The sequence below is a fragment of the Polypterus senegalus genome, chromosome 12 (assembly GCF_016835505.1).
Source record: "Polypterus senegalus isolate Bchr_013 chromosome 12, ASM1683550v1, whole genome shotgun sequence".
In the NCBI taxonomy this organism is placed as follows: Eukaryota; Metazoa; Chordata; class Cladistia; order Polypteriformes; family Polypteridae; genus Polypterus; species Polypterus senegalus.
In genome coordinates this window covers 36648636-36658301 of record NC_053165.1, presented here as the reverse complement: position 1 = coordinate 36658301, position 9666 = coordinate 36648636, and positions in this window count along the sequence as shown.

Here is a 9666-nt window from a genome sequence, read left to right as displayed (position 1 = left end):
AAAGTTCCTACCCTCAGTTCCACTTTCTTTACCTTCCTCCTCTCCTCCTGCCTCCGGACATGTCTACCCCCTCTTCTTCTCCTTCTTCGGCCAACAGTAGCCCAATTTCTGCCAGCACCCTGTTGGCTAACAGTACTGGTGGCAGTCGTTGTTAACCCGGGCTCGACCAATCTGGTATGGAAATTTGTATTGTTGTCCGCGTATTTATTTGCCCTTCCTGACGTAACCCTCCCCATTTATCTGGGCTTGGGACCAGCATGAAGAAACACACTGGCTTGTGCATCTCCTGTGGCTGGGTTTATGTTCCATTTTACCTAAAATTAGAAAAAAAAAATTCACTTTACAGGAAAAAATACCATAAAATCTTGTTATATATTAGTCTGCCACTTGAAATGGAATCATTTTGAAAATTAAAGTTATTTTAGAGATAAAAGCTATTTTAGAGATACACAATGGATAAATACTAGCCAACCTTCCATATCACAGTAGAGAAAGAATATTCCGTTTTACCTAAAATTAAAAAAAGTTCACTTTACAATAAACAGTTCAAACGTTTCTTAATGTGACGAGACAGAGTCTCTGGGTTACTGTGAGTAGCAAAAGGACCAGAAGTTAATAATTTGAAACAGATTTGTAGTCAGTGCCAGGCAAGGTCTAAACTGGGAGATCAAAAACAAACTGAGCAAACAAATCACTAGGGCAAACCAAAACTCAAATGCAAAGAATAGATGGAAACCAAAATTAACCTAGCATTTGGCATACTTACAATTGAAACTAACTAGCACTAAAGATTGTTGTTTATTTTTTACCCAACTGAGCCATAATTTCAGCTTGTGCTGCAACTATATGTATACTTGAACGTCTGGTTACAGTACATCACATGCAAGACAATATCAGTCACAAACTTGTGATTCACGCTGCATAAATAATAAACTGGGAAAATACAAATATATCCAAATCATTCCCAACCATGTTCCAAACAGTACAAAATATAAAAAATATTAAGTTTTATGACCTAACCCACCATCAAATGCACGCACGGGAGTGACCATCTGTTTAAAAGGGAACAGGTGATGGAACTTAGCAAATAACCTTTAGATGTGAATATTGCAGGTGAGGACCAACTAACATTCTTTAGAACCGTAACTGCACCAGTCAACTCTGGAACCATACTTCAGGGAGTCCAAAATCATAAAAGACCTCATATTTTTGATGACTGTCAACAACAACTGGATGATGAAGGGTAGACAGAGGACAGGCTTAAGTTAAGATATTTGAAAGTAAGAATGCATTCTTGCATTCTGCTGCAGCAAAGAAGGATAATTTATATGTAACTGGATTCACTCTCTAGAGAATGGTATATTGTCCAATGGACTTGTGGTCCCAACTTTCAAGACAGCAATTTTTACAATACAACACAATACAATTTATTTTTGTATAGACCAAAATCACACAAGAAGTGCTGCAACAGGCTTTAACAGGCCCTGCCATTGACAGCCCCCAGCTTTGACTCTCTAAGAAGACAAGAAAAGATTCCCAAAAAAACTCTTGTATGGAAAAAATGGAAGAAACTTTGGGAAAAGTAACTCAAAGAGAGATCCCTTTCTAGGTAGGTTGGGTGTGCATTGGATGTCAAAAAAGGGGGGAAACACAATACAATATACAGAACAGAACACAAGTAATCCTTAATACAATATAACAGTATAATAGAAATATCACAAGTACAGCACAGAACTAAACAGTAGATGTTACATAATATGATTTGAATTTCTTCAAAGTCCTGGAGATCTTGGCTATCAAGCTGCCTCCCCCTATTGGCCATTCCACAGCTGAGTCAGTGCTGGGCCAGCCAATCCAATAAAAGGACGCCAATACCTGACCATTCCTACGATCCTCCATCTGAGATGATTTTACCTTAGGCACGCAAACAACTTGGCAGGTGGGCAGTGGCACCAAGTGCCACATTTGGTACAGAGAAAAGAAACAGAATAGGTAAGGGTTAGTAACAATTTAGTAAAACAATTTTGATGAATATTATGGCTTATGAGCCACACCTTCTGTCCTACCTGAAGGGATGAATGTGCCTGCATTTGTCTACATAGAATACAGATACAGAATTAGCTTGTAATAAGTGCACTCTTTAAATGGACTAGTTGTGATACAGGGATACCAAATATTAAGAGAGAACAGGGAGTAAAGAAAGTGTTCTGCTATATCTTAAAACTGCCACTTTAAAACCAAACTGGTACTCAAATGGTGAGATTTTCAAAGAAGTATTAAACAGCAGATTTCATGAAAATTCAGCCATAGGCAGAACATCAAACCAGTCTGAGTGAAAAGACATAATGCTGTACCGCAAAATTTCTCCCGGTCTTGGATCACACTTTGACATAACCCATTGCACTCTGATAACCCAAAGTCAGTTTAATATCCATCCCCACATTCTTACAGAAATTCTTCTCCAAAACTGAAAAAGGAATTGAGGTCCATGATCAGAAAGAATGGACCTTGGTAGATCATGGAGATGAAAGTAATGTTTTGTGAAAACCTTAATCAAAGCTTTACCTATGGCCAAGATTTCAGTGTGTGAGCGCTGAAGTCGGAAAACAACGAAATAACTTAAACCCAATTAAAAAAATAATTTTGTTTGAGTTTGGCCCAAACATTTGTGCATGGATTAAATTACTGTATACTAACCCAGAAGCTTCAGTTTGCATCAATAACATTTGCTCAGACTACTTTAAACTAGAACGTGGCACTAGACAAGGATGCCCCTTGTCACCGCTGCTGTTTGCGATTGCCATTGAACACATTGTCAAAATACTGATCAGATAAAGGGGATTAGCAGAGAAGGACTGGAAGAGAAAATCTCATTATATGCAGATGATATGGTACTGTATATTTTGGACCCAGAAAATTCTGTGCCTGCAGTCTTAGCAGCACTCACAGAATTTCAAAAGATCTCTGGTCTCAGAATTAATCTGAATAAAAGTGTACTCTTTCCAGTGAATTCTCAAGCATATAATATTAGATTAGACACCCTACCTTTTATCATTGCAGAACAGTTTAAATACCTAGGGGTAAACATCACAAGTAAACATAAAGCTCTTTATCAACAAAATTTCGCCGTCTGCATGGAAAAAATTAAACAAGACTTGCATAGATGGTCAACTCTTCATCTCACTCTAGCTGGAAGAATTAACACTGTTAAGATGAATATTCTTCCTAAGCTCCTTTTTTTATTTCAAAACATCCCAATATACATTAATAAATCATTCTTTAAGCAATTAGATTCAACAATAACCTCATTTATTTGGAATTCAAAACATCCACGCATCAAAAGAGCAACCCTACAAAGACAAAAGGCAAAAGGCGGTATGGCTCTACCTAACTTCCAATTTTATTACTGGGCGAAATATACAGGCGATAAGAACCTGGACACAAATAGAAGAACATACACAGGCTTGGACCGCAATAGAAGTAAAATCCTGCAGTACTTCTTTGTATTCCTTGCTCTGCTCCAATAAACACACGTTTTTGGCAATACACTAATAACCCAATTGTGCTCCACTCACTTAAAATCTGGAACCAATATAGAAAGCATTTTAAGATAGAGAAGCTTCTATCTGTGGCACCCCTGCAAGAGAACCACCTCTTTCAACCTTCACAAACATATGCAGTTTTCAATATCTGGAAAAATTTGGAATTAACTTGCTTAGAGATCTTTATATAGACAACGTCTTTGCATCCTATGAACAATTACATTCCAAATTTAACATTCCAGCTACACATTTCTTTCACTATCTTCAAATCAGGAACTTTGTTAAACAGAACCTTCCAGATTTTCCTCATCTTGCACCCTCATCCACGCTGGAAAAAATATTGCTCAATCTCAAGGAATTAGACTCCATCTCTACAATATATAAAATCATTTTACAATCCCTTCCTTTCAAAGATCCAAGAGGACACTGGGAAAAAGATCTCTCAATTAATATATCAGAAAAGGAGTGGAAAGTAGCAATGCAGAGAATTCACTCGAGCTCCATATGCGCAAAGCATACAATTATACAACTCAAAATTATATATCGAGCACATCTGTCTCGACTAAAACTCTCCAAAATGTTTCCAGGGCATGATCCAACCTGCGAACATTGCAACCAAGCCCCAGCCTCACTAGGTCACATGTTCTGGGCCTGCACCAAATTAACATTATTCTGGACAAAAATTTTTAATTACCTTCAGACAGCCTTGGACTTACAATCCCTCCTAACCCATTAACAGCTGTGTTTGGGGTTCTTCCAGAGGGGCTTAAAGTGGAGAAGGACAAACAAATTGTGATTGCATTCACTACACTCTTGGCACGCAGACTTATTCTGATAAACTGGAAGAACCCAAACTCTCCTCTTTAAGTCAGTGGGAAACCGATGTGTTATATTATTTGAAATTGGAAAAAATCAAATACTCAGTTAGAGGATCCGTACAGACTTTTTTCAAAACATGGCAGGATCTAATCAGTAATATTTTAAAATAAGTTTATAAAGCACAGAGAATTTATTAATTTAGGTATGTTTACAAGTCTTAAATTTTACGCCGTTTGGCTTGCTCTCTCTCTCAGGGGTGGGAATCGATCTGTTTTTAACTCAATTCTTCTTTTTGTAAAAACTTGATTGCTTTGTATGGATTGTAATAAAATTAATAAAAATATATAAAAAACTTTCTGGAAGAATCAGAGGAGGTCAAGGATTCCCCATGCAGAAGTCGCCCGAGGCAGGCCAGTCCTAACTTTTTCCGGATCTGGTCCTCCTGACCTGGTCGGTGTCGGTCCTTTTACCGGTCCTCTGGACGATCCCGCTCAAGGAGTCGCTTGGCCGTCTCTGCCCCAGTTGGATGCCAAAAACTGTGAGCGCTGAAGTTGGAAAACAACGGAAGAACTTAAACCCAATTAAAAAAATTATTTCTTTATTCTTAATTCTTGGTGAGTAGAGAGAATGTTAAACTACCTCTTCCCAACTCAGTCAACTGATTTGGGTTTTAGCAGAATACCTAAAGTAAAAACGTTCTCTCTTTTATATCCTAGAAAAGAAAAAAAACCCTAGCAATTCATTCTGAGGTTATACATAGCTTAAGGTTAAATCTTAATTTATGACATACTGGAATGTCCTAAAACATGAAACAAACAGACATTTGCATTCCTAAGGAATACACCTTTCTAATTATACACACTTAGAATCAATTTAAACATTCTTATAGTCCATAAAGATCTTACATTCTTCACAGGGTCTTCTGTTAGTATCAGAGGTCAGCATTTCTTATAAATGATAAAAGTTAGTCCCTTAATGCTGTGCACACAGCCCAACTCCTTTTCTGCATAAATCAGGAACAAATCATATAGCTCTCTGCAGCATGATCAACTCAAAGCACAGTCCTTGATATCTGTGAGTTAAATAATAATGTTTTCTCTTCCTCAAGTGCAGTAAAACAGACAGCCTTGGAAAACTGGTCCATGATAACCAAGATAATAGTATGACCCTTAAAGGTAGGAAGACCAAAATATCCTTTCAAGGATGGGAGAAGGGTGCAATGAACCTCACCTGAAATGTTTTTCATCTGAGGGAGTCTAGGATTCTCAGTCTCTTAATACTGTATTTAAGCTAAGATATTGGACAGTCTTGGCAAAATTATAGGATTAGTCACAGGAATGATAAAATACAGATTGTGAAATGAAAGACTGAAATCATGGAGTAGACTAAAATATGAAAGCCATGCAGCTGCATATATCCATAAACCTCACCAAATGAATTATGACTAATTGGTAACTAAAACGAATCACAGATCATTCAATAAATGCCATAATGATCCAAATAAATACTTGACAATTTTACAAAAACCAAGTAGTGCAAATGATGGCACCCGCTAGAACCATATCATCAGAAAACACGTACCATAGAACCACAATGTGAAATTAAAACTTTAATGCAACATAGTACACTCATGGAGTAACATAACTATAGGAAAAGATAAATACAGCTTAAAGGAGTTCTGAAAGATTTGTTACACCTGACTGTCAGAAGTTGACATGTAAAGATGACAGTGCAGTGACCATCTTTAACACCTTAAAAGAGAAAGATGCAAAATGTCACAAATCTTCTGAAGTGTAGGTGTTGTACAGTAGAAATATTGGCAATATAACAAAGATAGAGCAACTTCAGCCTTATTACCATTAGTAACATTATTTTATGGACAAACATAAACAAGCATGCCTTGAATACTAAACAGTTGTGACATAAAAACAGGAGTTATACACCTGTAAAGACAGGATTTTTCATGTCTGTCTTTCAGAGAAGACACAGAATTATCAGCAGAAGAGGCAAAGGCACTGGCAGAAACTGTAAGGTCAAAATGACTTAAAGATTACAGGAGAAATATTTTAAAAGAATGCTCTGATAGATTGAAAACAGTCAGTAGTTATATGAACTTTTTTTGAGTCATATTAGAACGTTATAAAATTGGACAAGAACAGTCCAGCTTGCCAATAGGTTATTCAGTCTTTTCACCTAATTCCTCCAAGATAGTATCAAGTCAAGTTTTGAAGGGCCCAAAAGTCCTACTGTATACTGCACTATTTGGTAATTTATTTGTGATATTTACCCTTAACATGTTTCCACATGTGTCTGCATGTTCTTGAAGAACTAATTTTAAAGTAACATCCTGGATTCAGTGTACTAATTCCTTTAATAATTTTAATAATTTAAATCATATTACATTCTAAGCTCTGTTAACCTAAACTGAAATGGTTCAACTCTTTCAATTTATCCAAATAACCCATACAGGAAAAACTCTTGAAAAAAAACCCTAGTAGGGAAAAAATAGAAGAAAGGCAGTTCAAAGAGAGACCCCTTTCCAGGTAGGTTGGCGTGCAGTGGGTTTAAAGAGAATGGAGTTAATACAATAAAATACACCGTACAAAATGCAAGTAATCCTCATTACAGTATAATGGTAGAATAAAAATATTACAAGTACAGAGCATAATTGAACTGTAGATGATATCACATGATATGTTTTGGATTTGTTTAGAGTCCTGGAAACCTCAGCCGTTAATCTAACTCCCCCTATTGGCCATCCCACACCTGAGAGAGTGCTGGGCCAGCCAATCCGATGAAAGGACCCCTCTACCCAATGATTCCTGTGATCCGCCATCAGAGATGACTTTATCTAGGGCAGGCAAAACAACTTGGCAGGTGGGCAGTGGCACCAAGTGCCACATTTGAGTACCGAGAAGAGAAACAGAATAGGTGAGGGTTAGTAAAAAATTACAACTATCATGTTACTTATGTTTTAGTGCTAATGTCCAACAACAGAGATGCAGTCTGTACAGTTAATCAGCAGCTCTTGTCAGGATATGCTAAGCTAAAGTAGTGAGTCTTCAGCCAGGATATGAAAGTTGAGACTGAAGGGGCATCTCTTATAGTAGCAGGCAGATGATTCCACAGTTTAGGGGCCTTGTAATTAAAAGTTCAACCTCCCACTGTTATTTTATTAATCCTTGGACTCCTAAGCAGACCGGCATCATGAGATCTTAATGTGCGCTCTGGTTTGTAAGTCCTGATAAGTTCAGACAAGCCAGACCTTGGCCATTTAAGGCTTTAGATGTTAAAATGAGGATTTTGAAATCTGTCCTAAACTTAACTGGGAGCCAGTGTAAGGATTTAAGAACTGGAGTTAAGTGTTTGTATTTTGTTGTTGTAATAATTCTTGCAGGAGCATTTGGATTAACTGGAATCTGTATAAAGAACAATTTGAACATCCAGTGAACATAGCATTGCAGTAGTCAATCCTACTAGAAATAAGTGCATAGGATTCATTTCTCAGAATCCTGTTTATTTAGAAAGAGCCTTCATTTCCCAACATTTATAAGATGGAAGAAATATGATTTGGACAACTTTGTAATGTGTGCTTTAAACAACATGCTAGAGTCAAAGATAAATCCTAGATTGCGGGCTGATTCAGTAGATTAATGGTGATTCCAAATGAATTGAACAATGCCAAAATATTGTTGTGATCAGCATCATTCCCTCCAACATCTTTCTTTTATCAGTGTTTAAAGACAAGTAATTCTCATCCATCCACTCCTTTAATTCATTAACACAACTAATTAAAGACATTGGAGAAACTTCATTTGATCTTAAAGAAAGGTATAACTGGGTGTCATCTGCATACGAATGAAAATTTAAATTATGTTTTTTGATGATAGATCCCAGTGGAAGCATGTAAAGTGAAAACAACAAAGGTCTCAGTACTGAGTCATGTGGAACACTTTATCTCAGTTCTGTATATAATTATGGAGTAGTGTGAGCACATTTTTTGTATGTATTGGAATCGATTTGATAAATAAGAAATAAACCAAGTGAACACAGTGCCTGTAAGTCCAACATCATTTTCCAGCCTGTGCAGTAAAATAGAATGGTCAATGGTGCCAAATGCTGAGCTTAAGTCTAACAACATAATTATAGTGGAGTTTCCTTCATCAGAGGATATCAGAATGTCATTTACAACACGTGCTAGTGCCGTTTCTGTACTATGACCAGTGCAGAAACCAGACTGGAATTTCTTAAATAAATTGTAATGTGTAAAGTGTGACTGAAGCTGATTGACGACTACTTTTTGTAGTATTTTAGAGAGAAAGGGTAAATTTGAAATAGGCCTATAATTATTTAGTATGTGTGGGTCTAGGTCTGACTTTTTAAGTAATGGTTTAATGACTGACACTTTTAGTGCATCAGGTACTGTGCCATGCAATAATGAACTATTGATAATGTTAAGAATAGGCGCTGCAAGAACATCCGTTGCACTCTTCTGGCACTGGATCTAGGGAACAAGTAGTAGTTTTCATTTTAGAAGTTAAAGTCAAGACTTCCTGCTCAGTTACAGGATTAAAATTTCTAAAGCGATGAATTCAATGTGAGACAGGGTCTGCCAAGCTAGCATGTGGTTTGCACTGTGATGCTGAGATTTGGAATCTTATATTTTTAATTTTCTCATTAAAGAAGTTCATAAAATCTGTACTGCTAATACCTGTTGGTATTTTGTACTGTAGATCTCAATTCCCATTTGTTAATTTACAACAACAACAACAACATTTATTTATATAGCACATTTTCATACAAAAAGTAGCTCAAAGTGCTTTACATAATGAAGAGTAGAAAAAATAAAAGACACCGTAAGAAAATAAAATAAGTCAACATTAATTAACATAGAATAAGAGTAAGGTCCAATGGCCAGGGTGGACAGAAAAAAAAAAAAAAAACTCCAGACGGCTGGAGAAAAAAATAAAATCTGTAGGGATTCCAGACCATTAGACTGTCCAGTCCCCTCTGGGCAATTTAGCCACTGTTCTAAACAGTACCCAAGGATTTTTATTATTGCTATCTATTATTGTAGAAGAGTTTTCTGAGCAAGCTTTAAAGAGAGCTTTTATAAATTTTTTAACTCTCTCTGTCCATGCAATTTGAAATTCATGCCACTTTGTTGTTCTCCATCTGTGCTCCAGAGCCACTGCATCCAGAGCACCTCTCAAGGTCACATTATAATGTGATGTTAGTTGATCTAAATAGTTTACCACATTTACTGTACATTTGATGATAACTGATCTGAATAGTTTTCCACAAT